Consider the following 17431-nt stretch of genomic DNA (forward strand, 5'->3'; position numbering starts at 1 on the left):
TTCCCGCTAATTGCACCCTAAATTTTAATTGCAACATAGCTAAATTCTCAATATTTCCCTTTACGACTGTTGATGGCATTCTTTAAATTCCACAACCCTACAGAGATGTCCACTGAGTTTTTCCTTAGTGCTTTTTTTAAACTTAAATCTTTACTCCATTTGATGAGTAAAAATTCCAACTTTAACACGTCTTCTCTTCAAATGATTAGCAGGTACTCTACCATACTGCGTTCTCGCTGATTTGAAAAGCCGCTTTCATTATATCTGAAATCCCTACAAGGGGTGGTATGAAACATAGTCGATAGTTGGTAAGGCACGGGCACTGATCAGCCTGCGAAGCCGCCCATTAAGGACAGACAGCTGGAGCATGCTGATCACGCACACTGGCTGGGTACCAGCCTGGAGTCGGGACATTGGCTGGGGGCTGTTTCTTTACTTTCTATCATTCTGCATTGATCTGGACCAGTCTCACGTTACTTTCATTTCGAAGCCCAGATAACATGGTTTTATTTTCTGGGAGCAGTTTCTCCCACATTACTCTTCTTTTTGACTGCTCTCAAAATCTTTATTCTTCCAGATGAACTATTTAATGGTTTTCTCAATTCTCAGGAAGTTCTGCTGGAACTTAGTTACATTTAGGTGCTTAAAATGTTCTCTTGCTAATCGAGAATTTTTTGTATTTTCTAACACATATGAAGTGCTTAGCACAATGCTCACCACATACTGATAATGCTACAATTATTTAATTACTGATTGAATGCTGTTAGTAATCTGAAAGTTACTGTTTTTTGTAGATTTTATAATCGGCCAGCTTGCCAATCACGGCCAATCTAGGAGTTCTACCCATCTATTGGATCTCCCAATCCTAGACTTTAAAATTTGAGCCTTTGGGGCTGGTTTCTTTCTTTCAACTGTGAGAACATTGAGATTCCTTCACTTTGAGTTTGGAACTCTGTCAAACGCCTATATGTGAAGTCCCAGGGGGCTGCTCCCACGCATTTGGGTTGTCACTCCACCTTTCTCCTTACACCCAGCTCACAGCATAGGGTGTTCGCTTTTACTGCACAGAACTCTATCGTATTGAATTCCTCTACACCGCCTGTGCAGTGGTCTCCTTCAGCCAGCCCCTCCGACACATAATGGTACACACAGCCACCCAGGCCAAGTTTCTCCTTTCCAGACATGGCAAGTGAGGTTCCTGCACCATCCACCCCACGTCTGTGTGGTACCCACTCTCCTGGAGTGCCTGGCGGGACTCCACGTGAGGTCTAAACGGCATGCAGCGATGCGGCTACTCACTCCTTCTCATGGAAATCTCCCTTTTAAAATTGCCTCTGCCAAGGATTAGATCTCAGAACTTTCACCTGACTTTTTGCTCAGGCCCCTCTGTACATGTAAAATTAACTTTAATAGGTTTATAGGCAGGTTTTAACATTTTCTCGTGATTGCCTGTTTTGGATAATCCTGTCAATCTTACCATCTAGATGTTAGCTAGCTGCAGACCCTGTTTCATTCTACAGGAAAACTTGATGGCGCACCGTTTCCATCAGCAGCTAAGTCTCCAAAAGCCCGTAATCGCTCTGCTTCTCTTCAGCTACATCTTGTTTTAAAATTCTGTAATTCACCATTCCTTTCCTCCAACGCTCAGCCATCTCAGAGAAAGCGTTTCTTACAAAGACCAAAGTTTTCCAACTATTAGTTATTGAGACATCTAACGTAAAATTGGCATTTTTATGTTGCCAACTGTATTCTCATCCACATAACTGCAATACCCCCCCCGCCCAGGATGCCGTGAGGACGGGTCCCGGCTCAGCTCCGGGGGAACGGCCTACAATCCAGGCGGACGGCGTCCCCGCCCGGCCCGGCGCGCGCTGTCGAAGGCGCTTTCTCCCCGGCCGCCTTGTGCACCCAACGTGAAAAGTTGTCACACTCCTGTTGGAAAGAAATGGAAACCACCGCCAGGAGGTGGCCGCTGAAGACCGCCGCCCACACCGCTCGGCTGCGGCCGCCAAAGGCGCTCCCGGGGATGCAGGGCCCGACCTTAGCTCAACGAGCCCCCGCAAGCCCCGCCGCCTTACAACAACGCCCACCCGGCCAGTGCGCCGCTCCCGCCCCTCCACGTCTGCCCGGCCCGGGACTCGAGACCCTGGCGGCGGCCCGGACGATCTCCGCCTGCGCAGGGAAGCGGAGGGCGCGTCCCACGACCCTCGGCTGCCGTTGCGGGCCTGGCCGGCCTGCGCCCCGCACCCCCTCGGCCGCGTTCCCGCCGCGGGGCAGGGCGAGGCCCGCCGCGCCTGCGCACTCGGTGACCAGGCCGCCCTGCGCCTCCGTGCGCACGCAGTACCACGTGACCCACTGCCAGTACCCAAGATGGAGGCCGCGGCGAGGCCTGGCCGGCTCTCCGCCTCAGCCTGCACCCCATTGTGTGCCCTGTAAGCTCGAATTAGGCTCGCAGACACGCGGTGCTGACCGCTAGGCAGCCATGCAGGCTACTGAGTGGGGCTGGATACGGCCGGGGCCAGTGTTTACGTTCACTACTGGCCCCGCGTCCCTGCGCTTCCCCAACCGCGAAGCGAAGCACCCAGCGGCTGGCGCCTGGAGCGTCCGTCGGTACGCCCGCCCCCTGGAATTGGCAGCTCCGAGAGCCAATGAGGTCCAGGACGTGTGCGGGGAGGCGGGCATGGGTGGAGCCTCTCTGTCGCTCATAGGGCGTCCGGCCCCGCGGTTGGGCAGCTCCTGGGCGAGGGGTGGGAGCAGACGGGCTGTGCGCAGGCCCCAGCGGACCAATGGATGGCCGGCCAGGCGCCCGGGGCGGGCGGGCGGGAGGCGGGGCCGAGCCGTAATTGACGAGCTCTTCATTAGAAACCAGGCGGGGGGGCGGGGCCCGCAAGGGGAGGTGACGCAAGGCTACCGCAGCCAATGGCTGGAGAGCCGCCGGCGGGCGGGGCGGGGCCGGGTCGGCTGACGGGCGTGCGGGGTGGCCTATTGCCGCCCGGCTCTGCCCTGGAGGGGGGAGAAGCATCATGGTTCAACGTGGGTCAATTTTTTGTGAATGAGGAGGGGAGGTTGTGGGGCCGCCGCCGCGGAGCACCGTCCCCGCCGCCGCCCGAGCCCGAGCCCGAGCCCGAGCCCGCGCGCCCGCCCGCGCCGCCGCCGCCGCCGCCCGAGCAGCCTCCCAGCCTGGGCCCCCGGCGGCGCTGCGGCCGCGTCCCGGCTGTCGCCGCCCGAGCCCGAGCCCGCTCGCCGGCGGGTGGCGGCGCAGGCTGAGGAGATGCGGCGCGGAGCGCCCGAGCAGGGCTAGAGCCGGCCGCCGCCGCCCGCCGCGGTAAGCGCAGCCCGGGCCCGGCGCCCGCGGGCCATTGTCCGCCGCCCGTCCCGCGCCCCGCGCCGCCCGCAGGCCTCGGAGCCCGCGGCAGGTGGACGCCGCCGGCCCACACCCGCCCCGCGCGCGGCCGTGGGAGGCGGGGGCCAGCGCGGGCCGCGCGCCGTGGGACCCGGCGGTCCCCAGGGCCGCCCGGCCCCTTCTGGACCTTTCCAGCCGCGCCGCGAGGCGGCCTCGCTCTCCCGGGCGGGGGCGCGGGGGTGGGCAGGGCCGGCAGCGGCGCCGTCGTCCGGTGCGGGGCCCGCGCCCCCCAAGCAGGTGGGCTCCGGGGCGCCGGGAGTGAGGGCGGGGGCGGGCGGGCGCCGGGGCCGGGCGGGCGCCGTTTATGTAACTTTGTCAAATGCTGTGAGTTTGCAGAAAAACCTCCCCGCCGGGGTCCGCGGCTCCGCGCGTGTCGTAGCCGCCTTGAGCCCCCGGGGTTCGCGGGCGGGCGGGGGGGCTGCCTGGGACCCCCTGGGCTCAGCCCGCGGGGCGTCCACAGGCCGAGACGGGGCCCGGTGCGGCTCGGGGGTGGGATCCGCGTTTCTCGGCGTTGCGAAAACACACCACGGAATCATAAGCAAATTATCTTGTATTTACATTGAGCGTTGAATTATTTGACACTGTTCTAGCAGGAGACCGTGTGTATCAGTCGGAAAGGCCGGGGGTGGGACCCAGTGTACTCATTTAATGCACATCAAAAATTTGTAATAACTTGAGGCAGCTGATATGAGTGTTTTCTTTATTGCATGTTGTAAATTGACCTGCTGTGACACAATTTTCAAATAAAACGTTGCAGAAATTAAACAAGTTATTTTAAAACTAATGACTTTCTTAACTAAATCCTAATTGCATGACTGTGGAGACCTACCTAATTGCTTGCTGAGAGCAGTTCTGCCTGCCCTCCGTGAGGGAGGAAAGGGCCTGTGTAGCCACTTTGCTGCCCCGTTTTTCTCTATTCAGGCTTTTCTGTTTATTCCCACAAATCACCGAAGCAGTTCAGGCCTGGGAGTAAACCTGTAAACAGCCCTGGCTCAGCGCCAGCCCAGCAGGACGGGGGGCGGGGGGGGGGGGATACTGGCAGGTTTGCACCTTGACCTGGTTTCACTTTTTCTTTTGTAATATGATCGTGGTTGCCTGGAGTTTTAATTGCTTCTGATAATTCTATGCATTATTTTCGGGACCGTCCAAAGAAGGCGGGTGTGGTGGTTTCAGGCCCAGCCAGGGAAGGTGGTGGTGGTGGTGGCAGCGGCGGCTGGGGAGAGGGAGGGAGGAAGGGAGGGAGATAGAGTTAAGGAAACTCAGCTGCTTGTACACAAATATACACTAAAGCAGTTACAAAGCAACAAAAGTTATTGCAGAATTTTGCAGTAACTATGGCAACACAATTACTCTATTATAATTGGAAATGCGAAATGCCACCCAGTTAGAAGTTTCATCAGAAAGGAGTTTTGGATATCAAAAATATGTGAGATGTAATTTTTTTTCAGGTAGCTCGTGTGAATTCTAAAATCTGTCTTCAATTACCTATTTTTAAGACTGATAGCGCTTTCCCAGATAGTCTACTCTGTGGGATCCGTGGCATCTTTCCCCAGAAGAACTCACATTTGTGTGGGAGGGAAGTATTTTCATGTCTTAAAAACACACCCCGACACATTGTAAGACTTGTATAGCTTTCTGTGTTCTGGGCTTTGATTTTAGAGATCAAATCCCGTCCTAAAGAGAGCAGTAATCTATTAGAAAAGAAGCCGCTGTACTCAGCAGGCAGATGTAACGCTGCCCTCTTTAGGGTTCTTTCTCCCGCAAGGAGAGCTGGCAGCAGGCGTGCCCCCGGGGGAGCCCTGGGCTAAGAGGCGGGACTGAGGGAAGATGACTGGACAGCACATAGGCCTGGAAGGCCTAGGGACAAGGACAGATGTGGCTTCAGAGCCCTGCACCAGAGAGAATGTTCTGTGGTCAGCAGCTTCATAGCAATGCAAAGTAAAAATCCCCAAATGCCATGTTCTCAGAGGCTTTGGGGGCTGTTGCTGTAGCGAGATGGGCAGAACAGCCTGGCACGCGGGCCACGTGCGGCCCAGGCAGCCCATCTGGACTCTATCTGGCCAGAGACCTGCTTGAGAAGAAGGGTGCCCTGTGGATGTTTACCAGGAGGACTCCAGTGCTGGAAGTTTCCACACATTGTGGGGTTGCTGCAGTGTAATTTCCTTATAACTCTTTCCTTTAACTACTGCATATTTATGCCCAGTAATCGACTTCCATTCTCCAGCTTCATTGTGAGGTTTCAATGCAGCGTGAATGGCTTTGAATTCCAATCCTTTGATGTTGGGGGTGGCACCAAAGGAAAGGCGACTTTGTGCTGTCTTAATTGCCGGAGCAGAAGAAACATTTCGCTCCTGTAGAATTCGTCCATACTGTTCTCTATTGAAAACGGCTGGGCTTTCATAGCTCAGAAGCTGCCATGAGTAATATATTAATACCTGATGTAGGGTGCGAAGGAGCCTCAGAGGGCGAGAGAGTGGCTGCTGCTGAGGCGGCGGGGCGGCAGGCTGTGGCCGGGCTTTCCTTCCGAGGCCCAGAATTGATGACTGTAGCTGGGGTTAGGGGACATGGAGGGCTGAGGGGCCCAACCTCCACCTAAGCTTGGGGCTGTGGAGCTGGGATTGAGCCCTGCCTCCAGTCTGCCCTGGGGTAAGGAGTCCGGGAAGGATGGACCTGGAGGGAGCGTTTGCTTTGATCTCAGGTGGTTAGCACGTGCCGGGCTGTGTGGTAGGCTCTGGGTTTTTTGCCTTGACGTTAGAGGAAGGGACCTTACCTTCTGGTTCATGTGGGATGAGGAGTGCCATGTCAAAAGTGACGCTACCTTTGTATAGACCTTAAGTCATTCTTCAGCATTTCTCTGGGAACAGGTGTCACTAAACAAGGGTCAGGAAGGTCTCTTCATACGGTCAGCTTCTTCCCTGGGGCTTCTGTGAATGGGAAGAGCGGGGACCCATTTCAGGGTGGCACGTGGGCTGTAGTGTCTGCAGCCCTGAATGGTCATGTCCCCTTGCTGCGGCCTCCCGGACACACCTCCTACTCACTTCCTAGAAGGAAGGTCGGGGCCCTACACAGATTGCCTCCACCGTGACTCCCTGTATTACTGTCGGGGATGAGGATGTCGTTCCTGGGGCAAGGAGATGATGCCATGAGTAGCTGTCAGGTGTCTCGTAGCTGATGCCCGATGAGCACCTGCTTGGGGCTGGTGCTGTTTTACGCACTCACCACATAGGTGTCAGCACAGCCCTGCAGGTGGGCTCTGCCTCTGGAGGAACTGGGGGTAGGGTGAAATGGGCCACCTGCTGTCCCCTGCGCCTCCAGTCTCAAAGTCTAGCTCCTCTCCGTGCCTCTGCTTCTGGGCCTGTGGTGATCTGGAAGCTGAAGTTCAGCTTGTCGAGGTGCTTGGGCGAACACAGCCTCTTTGAGAAGAGGACAAGTTGGAATACCTTTCTAGCTTCGTGTCCTTAGACTTTTTCGTGCCGTGCTGACTGTTCCTTGGAGCTGTTGGAGGCGTGTTTCGGAGGGGTCTGGGAAGTACTTCTGGCTTTCTCATGCTGTCTTGTGTTAAGTGTGGCGCTGCAGAACTGAAAGACGTCGTGTTCTTCTCTCAAGAAGCCCCCAGGGCCCCTGGAGGGAGGTGGGGGTGATGGAAGGGAGCCGGTGCTCAGAGTCCACTTCAGTCAGAGCAGCTTTTAGTGTTTGCTGTTCAGTCTGTTGATTACCTTGGAAGATTTTACAGCAAGAAGGCATTTGAAGACCAAAAACTTTGAAGAATTACCAGGTTAATCTACTCTTACGATACCAAGCCAGAAACCTTAAAGAAAATCTTCACAGATTTAATAGGATAAGAGTGTTTTAAAATCTCTTTGGCAAAAGACTCCATAAGCCAGGCTAAGAGGCAACAGGAGAAAAAATACCTAACACATTATGCCTGTGTGAGCTTAATAGTCAATATATAAAGAGCTTTTACAGACCAATAAGAAGAGTGTGAGATCACCCTTGCGAGGTGGGCAGAGCACATGAACGTGCAGATCATGACGGCTGGTGATGAAAGGCTTAGCGCTGCCAATCACTTCAGCCTGGGACAGCCCCTTACGCCCGTCACGTGGGTGGGCTTCATGATACCTGCTGCTGGTGATAATAGTAATTCCTCTTTTGTAAGGTTTTTGCAGAGTTTGAATAAATTAATGCATAGAAATGGCCTTGAATGTGGCCTGGCGTGTAGTAAGCATGGTATAAATGCTGACTGTTATTTATTATCATTTGTTCTCTGGACAGACCAGTACACATTGTATAAAATATAATAGGGATGGGCAAGGTGGCTCATGCCTGTAATCCCAGCACTTGGGAGGCCAAGGCGAGAGGATCACTTGAGCCCAGGAGTTCAAGACCAGTCTGGGCAACATGGTGAGACCCCCATCTCTACAAAGTAGAAAATTGATCAGGCATGGTGGCCTGTGTTTGTAGTCCGCATTACTTGGGAGGCTGAGGCAGGAGAATCAGGTGAGCCTGGAAAGTCCAGGTTGCAGTGAGCCGTGATTACTTCACTGCACTTCAGCCCGAGTGGCAGGGCGAGCCCCTGTCCTGTTCCCCCCAAAACAAATTTTATATAATAAAATTGTATGTTATGTATAAATACAAAATGGTAATTATTGAATTGCTCTCTAGAAAAGTCTTCAGTGTCAAAATCTTAAATGGCCATTCCCCTTGTCCCCACAATTCTACATTTTGAAATTTATTCTAAGAAAGGAATATAAGTGTCTGGAGGTGGGCGCTGCATCAGCTATAAACGCAGTACCGGTCAAGCCCGCTGGCATTCCTGCGCTGTGGTCCCCTCCACGCTTGGACAGGCGGATGTGTGCAGCGCAAGAGGGAAAGGCAGGGCCCCGAGCAGTCCCCACGCCGCTCCCTCTGCTTTTAAGTACTTAAGTCTCTAAGGTGACCATCAGGGGTGAGGAAACGGGGTACACTTTTATACATGGTGGTATTGTAGAGGTTTTCTTGGTAAACATGTGTTACTTTTTTACAGTAGTAATTTAAAAATATTGAGATATTTCGATTGGAAAGAAAAGTATCCTTTAAGTCCTTGGCAAGTTGATAAATACGCTTTGTGATCGAAGAATTGAGGTGCATTTGTTTTTCTGACTCACACGTAAGCTCTTCAAGGTGGGGACTGCCCTTCCAGATCTGGGCGGGCTCTGCTGCAGCCCGTCCTGCACACAGTCTACCCGGTTCCCACCAAAAGCAGGTTCGTACCTCGCATTTCCTTGCTGGAAACCCTGGCATGACCTTCCCGTACTCCTAGGATTCTGCGCTTCAGGGCCCTGAAAGGCCTGCCTGACGCCGGCCTCTGTTTTGCCAGCCTCATCTGGTAGCGCTTGCTCTGTTTCTGGGGTTTCGGCCGCCACTTGCTTTGCTTCCTAGCTCTCTCGAAGCTGCCATTGGCCCCGGGCCTTTGCACACACTGTTCCCTTTCCTTGGAGCGGCTCCCTTTACATCTCCTTCTCCAGCCCCTCAGTGCGTGCCCATGCTCTCATCCCTGGGCCCCTGTGAAACAGCCTGACAGCCTTTTCCTCCTTTCTGACTGCATTCCCTTGTGCAATTTCAAGAGCTCATTGTGACATTAGTTGTTTAGTGCCACCTCTTGTACTAGCTGCGGCTCTGGAGGGTTGAGAGGCCCTGAGGGCTTCATGCCTGCTCTGTACCCTGTGCCTGGCAGAATAGGTGCTCGAAGAATGAATGAATGAATGAATGGCACAGTGTGGGTCTTGGGTGGGAGAGCCAGGGTGAGGCCCCAGCTCGGGCCTGGCCCCTCTTCGGGGCTCCTGCCAGTGCTTTGGAACTGCCTGTTTCCCAGCACCCCTGCCCCCATCTGGGACCTTCTTGGACCTGATTTTGGAGATTACATGCTCTTAAGGAGATTCCATAAATGCGAGTGAAACGGATTCCATGATGCAGAAAGGAAGGAGAGGGAGACGGGCTGACCTCAGCACAGCCGTCAAGTGGCAAGTGCGGCTGTCGTGCCAAGGCCAAGGCAGGTGTGTGCGGCTTGTCCCCCAGCCGCTCTGCCTGGGGCTCCAGCATGCGAGGAGGCCAGTGGTGCTTTTATGAAGGAGGTTTTCTCAGCTTGTTTTAAATTAGGATTAATGACATTATTTAATCGCTTCTTGTTTAGCCTCATAATTTTAATACGATGCCTTAGTGTGTTTGCGTCCATAAGCATTTTGGAGTCTGCTCTGTGTAAGAACGTGAGTGTTGGGCTTTGTTAGTTTACTGTCTTAGGAAGTCTTCCGTCCATGTGACTCAAGTGCTTTTGTTGGATTGATGTTTAAGCTTGAAACAATAAATCAGTTCTTACAACCTGAAAGGCTGAACCAGCATTCCAAGTGGGAGTGTTGTTCACGCGGCTGGAATTGCATTTTCCCTGGGAATGGCCATCGTCCGGTTTATGTGTTGCTCTTTGCTGGAGCGGTTCTTTTTTAAACTGAGGAAGAGAAGTTTTTGTGGTATCTCTACTGGCCTCCCTGAGGGTCGAGTTGGTGTTCCTTGGGGAGCGTGTTCCCTAAATATTTCTAAGTGATTAGCTATTATTTTGCAAATACTCATTCTACACCCCAGGCCAAGTACTAGGTTTTACATGAGATGAGACTCAGTTGACACTGTCTGTGTCAGACGCAGTGGCCGGCCCCGTGACCCCCGGCTTGATCAGGAAAACTGGCCTCTGCCCACAAGAGGCTTTGGCGTTGGTGGGGACAGAGGAGAGATAGGAGCTCAACAGGCAGGTGCACACGGGTCACTGTCTTGAGAACCAGGGCCGTGGCCGGAGGGCTTGGTGGGGACAGCTGTGGTACAGGAGCCAGGCCCAGATGAGGGGGAGGAGGAGGAAGGCGGGTGGGTGCGAATGGGGTGTGGCCCTTTTTAGCTAGAGCCAGAGTTTCGGGGCCACAGTAGGGTGAAAAGGCCATTGTGGCCAGATGGTGGCCTGGTGACTGAGGTCTTCAAGGCCAGAGTGCATGAGCCAGCCATGAGCTGGGCCAACTGGCAGGCCGCCTGGGTGGGGCAGGGCGTGGCCTCCACAAAGGACTTCCTTGCTTTTTCACTTCTGTGTAGTCTTCTTGCATGTGACGGAGGGTTTGCTTCTGCTCTTCCTGTTTTGTGCATTGGTGCCTGGCTCCATGTGGGTGATGGATGTGATCTTGCTTGTGCTCAGTTGGTCAAGGCAGTCCCATTCCCATGCATCCCACGGAGGCCTCCAGGTGGCCCACGGTGTGGCTAGGCCCTCGAGAGGGCACCTGCTTGTTGGTGGCGCTGTTGTGGGGCCTCTGCATAAAAAACTGGGGCAGCTTCCAAAACAAGAGGAGGTGAGGAAGGTGGCTCACACGCCGGGGGCCCAGCCCAGTGGCTCTAAGATGGAGCTGCTTCCTGAAGGGAGAGAGGGAGTTCCTTCCTTCCCTTCAGCAGTGCTGGTGAGAGTGTCCTCTGTGCCCAAGTCCAGGATTCTGTAGAGTAGCTGTCAGGACTGAAACCTGCCTGGAGTCCATGTAGAAACCGTGCTGGCAGGGACCTGAGCTGGCACCCCCAGTGCCACCGGTTTACACACCAGAAGTCCGGCTCTGAGGCTGAGCCCAGCTTGGTGCATCTGCAGGGGCCTTGCTGACTGGCACCGTGCTATTTGAGTGGCAGAAAGTGGAGCCCCGGTGGGTCAGCAGGATATGGCCAAGGGTGCCTGAGCTCTCGTCCTCCCTGTGGCCTGGGCTCATCCCAGCTGACTGTTGAGGACTCACCGACCCCCAGGACTCATGCCCAGGCCCTGTAAGCTCAGAGGTTAGAGTGTTCTAAGGAGGCTGACCCCCGTTCCACCTCTGGGGGCTGTGGCCCTGGCCGCACAAGTGGGGCGTGTCTTTATTGGTGATGTAAACCATGCATCCTTGCTTGTGGGTTGTGGGTGGCCCTCTGCCCCTTTGCACCTTTCAGGGAGCCGTAAAGCAAAGCATCGGGAGGTTCTGGCACATTAAACCCCCTCCAGTATAACGTTTGCACAGAAGATCCTGGTAGGTGGTCATGGCCCCCATTCTTCGGCGAACATTTGGTTGCCGGCGCAAGGGCTGTGTGTGGGAATCACGCCCCTTGGCTCTCCAGGTCAGAGGCCCGCACGGAAAGAGATGTCACTGTTTTCCCGTTTGCCTCCTTTTGAGTGCCTGCTGGAAGCATTTGCTTTCCTTTGCCCCGAATGTGCAGCGCAGCCTAGCATGGCTCGCTCCCCTGCTGGAGCACAGCTGACCTGCAGAGTGCTTGTGCGCGTGCCCGCCGCCATCCGAGGGCAGCAGCCAGGGTGGTCCATCCCATCCCTGTCCACCATGGTGGCCTGGGCAGGATGGGGCCTAGTGTAGGAGCATCCAGCTCACCTCTCAAACTGGTGGGAACGTTGACCTTTGGAGTTCGCAGCCACCGTGAACTCCTCTGGCCCCTCCCTGAAGAACAGTGTCTTTCTATGTCCACGCGCCGGCTTCAGCACACGCGGGCTGCGTTTGGACAAAGTTCTGTTTTCGGAATTCTTCTGGTTAAGTAGAGTGGGGACTGCAGAGGGGTTCTTCTCTCGTTCACATATTCTGGCTCCGCAGTGCTCTCGTGGTGTGGGATGAGGGCCCTGGTTGGCAGACGTGCTAACCAGCATCGCGGTACTGATGCGCCTGCAGTGCGGGACGAGAGTGACTCTTAGTGGAGATGTTTTGTGTCCCAGGGCTCTGGGGTGCTGAGGACAGAATGTGGGTGTCGAGTGAGCATGTGTTGAAGTCCCAGCTTCACTGTCATGACCTCACCACCTCAGTGAGTCCTTTGTCATCTGCCGAGTGAGTGTCTCTCTTGCCGAGGCTCGACCTTCCTCTTGCTCCCCTGTGGCTCTGAGGACACGCAGCCCTCTCTGCTGGCAGGTCTCAGGATGGATGAGGAGCAGGGTATGTCCCCTGCCAGGGCCCTGCTGCTGACCAGGCCTTACATGCACCTGCAGGGCTTTCTGGGACGCCTACGCCTGCTCAGGGCATCCCTGCAGCTGCTGGAGGTCGTGGTGTGGACAGCTCCCTGAAGGACCTTAGTACTGTTTGAACAAGCTCTGATCTGCCTTTGTCCTTGCAGGTACCGTGTGAAAGCTTATGGAGATTAGACTCTTGAAAGCTCAGAAGCACCGTGATGCTTCCCGCGGGCACTGTCAGCCCCCAGGGCGTGCTGCGCTGTCAGGCACCTGAAGGGCCAGCGTCCCTACGCAGCATGGAGAGCCCGGCTTATGATGGTGGCCGAGCTGCGGGGGCATGTCCAGGTCGTGCCTTGGCCAATGTGTTTCGTATCGAGGCCGGTGGTGCCGAGGTCCCTGGCCCTGAGGATGACCTGGGGTCTGATAGACACTTTATTTGCTAGGGCTTTGCCGTCTGTGATGCTTCCCAGTGTTCTGGAGAGGGCACTGTCCTGAGACTGTGGCCGTGTGTAAATCCAGTCTGCCCCGCTTCCCCTCCCCTTGGCTCTTTCGGTCCCTTGTCCTCACTGCTTCTGATTTGCATGAGCAGGGACCCCGAAGGACAGTGTGCATTTCGCCTGCTGCCCCGGCCAGCAGGCTGCTGAGTGTGGCCGCGGTGGCTTGAGGGAGGCTGCGTGGCTGGGCGCTTGGGTCCCGGGTCGGTCTGCAGCATGCAGCTGCCCCTGCAGCAAATCGAGGAGCAGTGCCGCTGTGGAGGCCGGGGAAGGCCCAGAGACGGGCGAGGTCGGGCCGCGGCTGGTGGTGCCCCGTGGGCACAGCCCTCCACAGGCGGAGGGTGGGAAAGGTACTCTGGGGGAGTTTTGGGGTGTCTTCCGGTGTTTCTTTGAGACAGTCTTGCTTGGTTGCCCAGGTCGGAGTGTGCTGGCCCAGTCACCACTCTTTGTAGCCTCCATCTCCCAGGCTCACGCAGTCCTCTCTCCTCAGCCCTCCGATTAGCTCGGACCACAGGCACATGCCACAGTGCCTGGCTGATTTTTTGTATATTTGGTAGAGACGGGGTTTCACTCTGTTGCCCATGGCTGGTCTCAAACTCCTGGGCCCAGTCTGCCCACCTCGGCCTACCAAAGTGCTGGGATTACAGGCGTGAGGTGCTGCGCCTGGCTGGCTTCCAGTATTGAGCAGGGAGGTATTTCTGGTAACACTTCATCAGATAGGATCTCTGCATGGCAGGCATAGGCACTGTGGCCTCAGGGATTGATTGGCTTGTTTTCCCAGAAAGTGCAGGAGGAGGAAGTATTCAGTCACTGTTTGATCCAGTTCCTCCACAGTGTCATCGGGGCTTGCGTCTTTGCCCTGCCTTGGGAGAGTCAGCTTCCTGGGAGACACAGGCCCTGCCTGCTGCTCCCTTGCCGGTTCACGCCCAGCAGGAGGGACAGCCTCTTTGTCTTAGCAGGTCTCGGATTCACTCTGCTTTGGTCTAGCTCCAGTCACATGTTGGGCTCTGAACCAGTCACTGTGACCAGAGTGCAGAGTGCACACAGTGGCCCAGCCTGGGTGCTGGATGTGCCTCTTCTGGAAGCCGGCTGGGGAACTGGCCTCCCTGGTAATTCACTGATGTCAGGAAGGAAGGGGAAGGGGACAGATGCTGAGGACAGCACCTGCCAGTAGCGTCCTCAGTGAGGTTCCTCATGCCTCACAAAGCCCAGCAGCAGTTCCAGGACAGCCTTGGCGTGGGCTCTGCGTGCACGGACGCCATACCTAACTTAGGCCCTGTGGACCTCACCCCAGAATCCCAAAGCAGGTCTGCAGGAGGGAGGAGTGTGCCCCAACCCAGAGGCAGAAAGCGGGCTCCCAGGGCCAGTGGGAGAAGGCCTGGGCAGGGTTCCCTGGCAGTGGAGGCGGACACACACCGGCCTCCCTGTGTCTCCGCTGCTTCCTGGGTTAAACCCCGGGGTCTTGGAAGTCAGGGCCCAAGTGTGCCAAAACAGCCAATGGGAAAAGTGGATAGAAGCAACGGCGGCTCAGGAGGGGCTCCTCCCCGACTCCTGTGACTGATGACTGGCTGGATGCACACAGCCTCGGGGAGGAGCCGGGGGCCCTGAGAGTGGGGAGGAGAGGCCGGGAAGGGAGGAGGCTGTATGGCAGGGTCCCTGCAGCTGCAGCCCAGTGACACCGTGGAGCAGAGCGGGGGCTCTAACCAACAGGATGGTGGAGGACGGATCAGGGCCATGGCTGCCAAAGCGGGGCCCAGAGGGCGGTTCTTCCGGCTGCCTGGTCCAGCTGCCCCCTGGGGCCAGGCATCTAGGTCACCTGGAGGACCAAGGCTCTACTGGTCATCTGAGGATGCTCCAGAGAATGGTTGAGCCACGCTGGCTCATCTGCCCCGAGCAGAGGTGGGTGGGTGCCTGAGAAGGCAGATGCAAACATGGCCCAGGCCCAGACAGTTGGGGAAGCCCTGCTGCCTGCATCTGCCTCCCTGTGGTGAGGGGTGCGCTAGAAGGGATGTGCTTTGGGATCAGGCTCACCAGCCCTGTGGCGAGTGGAGAGCCGCGTGGTCAGTGTGCAGCCTTCCTCATTGAGGGCGGCCCGTGTGCAAAGTGGACGTCAGGATTTCCTCCTCGAGGGCTTGTTGTCGGGATAAGCAACACAGGGGGCCAGCAGCCCAGCCTTTCCTCAGGCCCAGCTGGGCGGCGTGAGGTGAGTGAACTCTGCTGCCTCCCTCGGCTTCAGGGAGGACCTGCCCGGCCACCTCCTGCCGTGTTTCTGCAGTGGGCGTCCACTGCATGCCAGGCCCCGTGGTATTACATGTGGTCCCTGAGTCCCTGCACACCCTTCCTCCCGTCTGGTGCTTGTGGACGCACGGCCCCAGGTGAGAGCGGCGGGTGGGGCCGTGGATCTGAGCTGACTGCTGCTCCTGAGTGCCCACTGCAGCGTGCGGTGGAACATCTGCCTAGGCGGGAGACGCCGCTCCTCCAGGGCGCATCTTGGTTGGGAAGTAGAGTGAGGGGGGATCGGCTGTTAGGCGGGTGCCCAGGTGTGCATCCCGGGGCAGCTGCGTTCCAGCCGCTCTGTTGTTACTCACCCCACTGCTCCAAGCGTCGCTTTTCTCTTCCACACAATCAGAATGGCAGTATCCCTGCCCTGGCTGAGTTGCTCTGGATCTAAAGTGTATCGTCCCTGTCGGCTGGGGCACAAGGCTGCCACAGAGGCTTCCTGAGGGCAGGCTGGAGCTGCCTCTGGTCACAGAGTGCTGTGCCTCATCCTGTCTCTAGGCTGGAGGGAGAGGCAGAGAACCTCGAATCTGCACATCCCTGCAGAGATCTCCTCCGGGGGACGGTGGGGCATTTTTCTAAAGTAAGGAGTGGGAGGCTCTTCTGAGCATCATGTCGGTAGTGGCCGGCCCTGTGGTCGTGGCCAGGCACACAGCGGTGGGACTGAGGCTGGAAGTGGCCTCCTGGCCTGGGTGCATGGGGGGGTCTTCTGGTCACTCTCTGGCCCCTGCCGTGGCCATGCCGGTGCTTGCGGTCCCGAGGCTGCTTCAGTGGGTGACCACATCCAGGCCCCTGTGAGCAGTCCCTTCTTCTCTCTGCCTTCAGCTCCCACCGAAGTTCCGGGACTACAGCCCTGCGAGTGTTCCTCCCCCTCAGCACACATGTACATGCTTGTGCACATGCTGCACACAGGCAGGCATTCCCACCCTGCACTTGCACACCGCGGACACGCACACACGATCCTGCAGGTACACACTGCGCCCGCGCGCTGCAGTCCGTGTGCAGCATGAACGTCTGGCTCCTCTGGCCTGATTCCTGGTGAACTGAGAGCAAACACTCATCTCTGATCGCTGCCACTTAATGAGGAACGGTGGAGTTTCTAGAAAATGGGTACATCTGATGATGGTGACGAGGGCGGTGAAGTCCTCCCTCAGGCGCGGTTGTGTCTGGAGACACTGCGTTTTAACTGTTAGAACTGGGCTCTCTGTGGACAAGGGCAAGCCTTACTAGGAGTGCAGGTTCTCAGTATTGTCTCGACAGAGGGCCTGGGGGATCAGAAGCCAGCACGCATGCAGCCACCCTTCCTGGCGGGCCCTGGGATGTGGCTCTTGCTCCTCTAGGTTGTGACTGGTTTTTGGGAAAGTCAAGCTGGTGCTCACGGGTTTTCCTTATGGTGTTGGTATTCTTGGTTTCCCAGCGCTACGTTGTGAAATTCCAGGCCCAGATGTGGTCTGGCGGCTTGTCTAGATAGAGTACAAAGTGGCGCTCCAAGTGTGGATCTGCATGGAGGCCTCGCCCGCCAGCATCTGTCAGCCCACAGTCCGCAGGAGTCATCCGGGCCCCAGAGGCCTTGCAGCCTCCCCCGGCCGGCCGGCCACGCTAGGATGTCCCCAGAACCTGAACCCTTGGCTGAGGCTCCTCTTGGGAAGGTGGTATTGAACCTGTGTCATGTGGTTCCCGTGGGCAGGACACACTGTCATCTGCCTGTGGTATGACCCGTCTCTCTTTGGTCTTTCCACATCCTCTGGTGCCACCCATTTTCATATGGACACTGACGATGGCTCCAATTCTGTGTGTGAGCATTTGAGTCTCAGTGTCTGTGACCTTGACTCCTACTGTGTGTCTGCCCCAGCAGCGCAGTCAGCACAGTCAGGCCTCGGACCTGTTGTCGAATCTCTGAGATGTGGGCCTCAGCCACTCTTCCCTGTCCTCGACCGTCAGCCTTCCTTCTCTGCCTGGTCCTGGCATCCCACGGCTCCCCGTTGTCTAGAGTGGAGCGCAGGCCCCTCTGCCGTGCCTGCAGGCCTCCAGGGTTCGGCCCAGCCTCCCTGACCCAGATTCCTTCTCCAGCATCCTTGGGTCTGGCCACATTGCTTAGACCTTGTTTGGGACACACCTGAGCTTTCCTGTCCCTGGGCCCCTATTTACCTTGCCTCAGGGGGCTTGTTCAGGGCTCCTGGGGCAGAGCTGGAAGAGACTTAGGCTGCTTTCGGGGGCCGGTGACCTCTTTTTGATTCTGTAGCGGTGGAAAGTGTCATCACAACCTCCGTGCTTCCTCGGCACTCACCATGGCTT

General features: G+C 56.5%; 1 protein-coding gene and 1 long non-coding RNA gene across 7 annotated transcripts in view; one reads left to right on the top strand and one right to left on the bottom strand.

Annotated features, from left to right (window-relative positions):
• Positions 1–670: 670 nt before the first annotated feature.
• On the bottom strand, positions 671–2310 carry LOC116551565. The gene is made up of 2 exons (XR_004268993.1): positions 2146–2310; positions 671–1932 (listed from the first exon to the last, which is right to left on the bottom strand). It is a non-coding gene; the product is annotated as an uncharacterized LOC116551565 (long non-coding RNA).
• Positions 2311–2958: 648 nt separating this feature from the next.
• The window catches only part of HDAC4 (histone deacetylase 4), a 341339-nt gene continuing 326866 nt past the window's right edge, over positions 2959–17431 (top strand). For 4 of the 6 annotated variants that reach the window (XM_032277722.1, XM_032277726.1, XM_032277725.1 and 1 more), the window contains exon 1: positions 2959–3033. The gene's annotated coding sequence lies outside the window, so the exon portion shown is untranslated. Of the gene's footprint in view, positions 3034–3054; positions 3326–3497; positions 3641–17431 lie in introns of those variants that run through there. The other 2 variants (XM_032277723.1, XM_032277724.1) reach the window with 2 other exon arrangements.

The sequence above is a fragment of the Sapajus apella genome, unplaced genomic scaffold (assembly GCF_009761245.1).
Source record: "Sapajus apella isolate SASKATOON/1434 unplaced genomic scaffold, GSC_monkey_1.0 scaffold10, whole genome shotgun sequence".
Taxonomy (NCBI): Eukaryota; Metazoa; Chordata; class Mammalia; order Primates; family Cebidae; genus Sapajus; species Sapajus apella.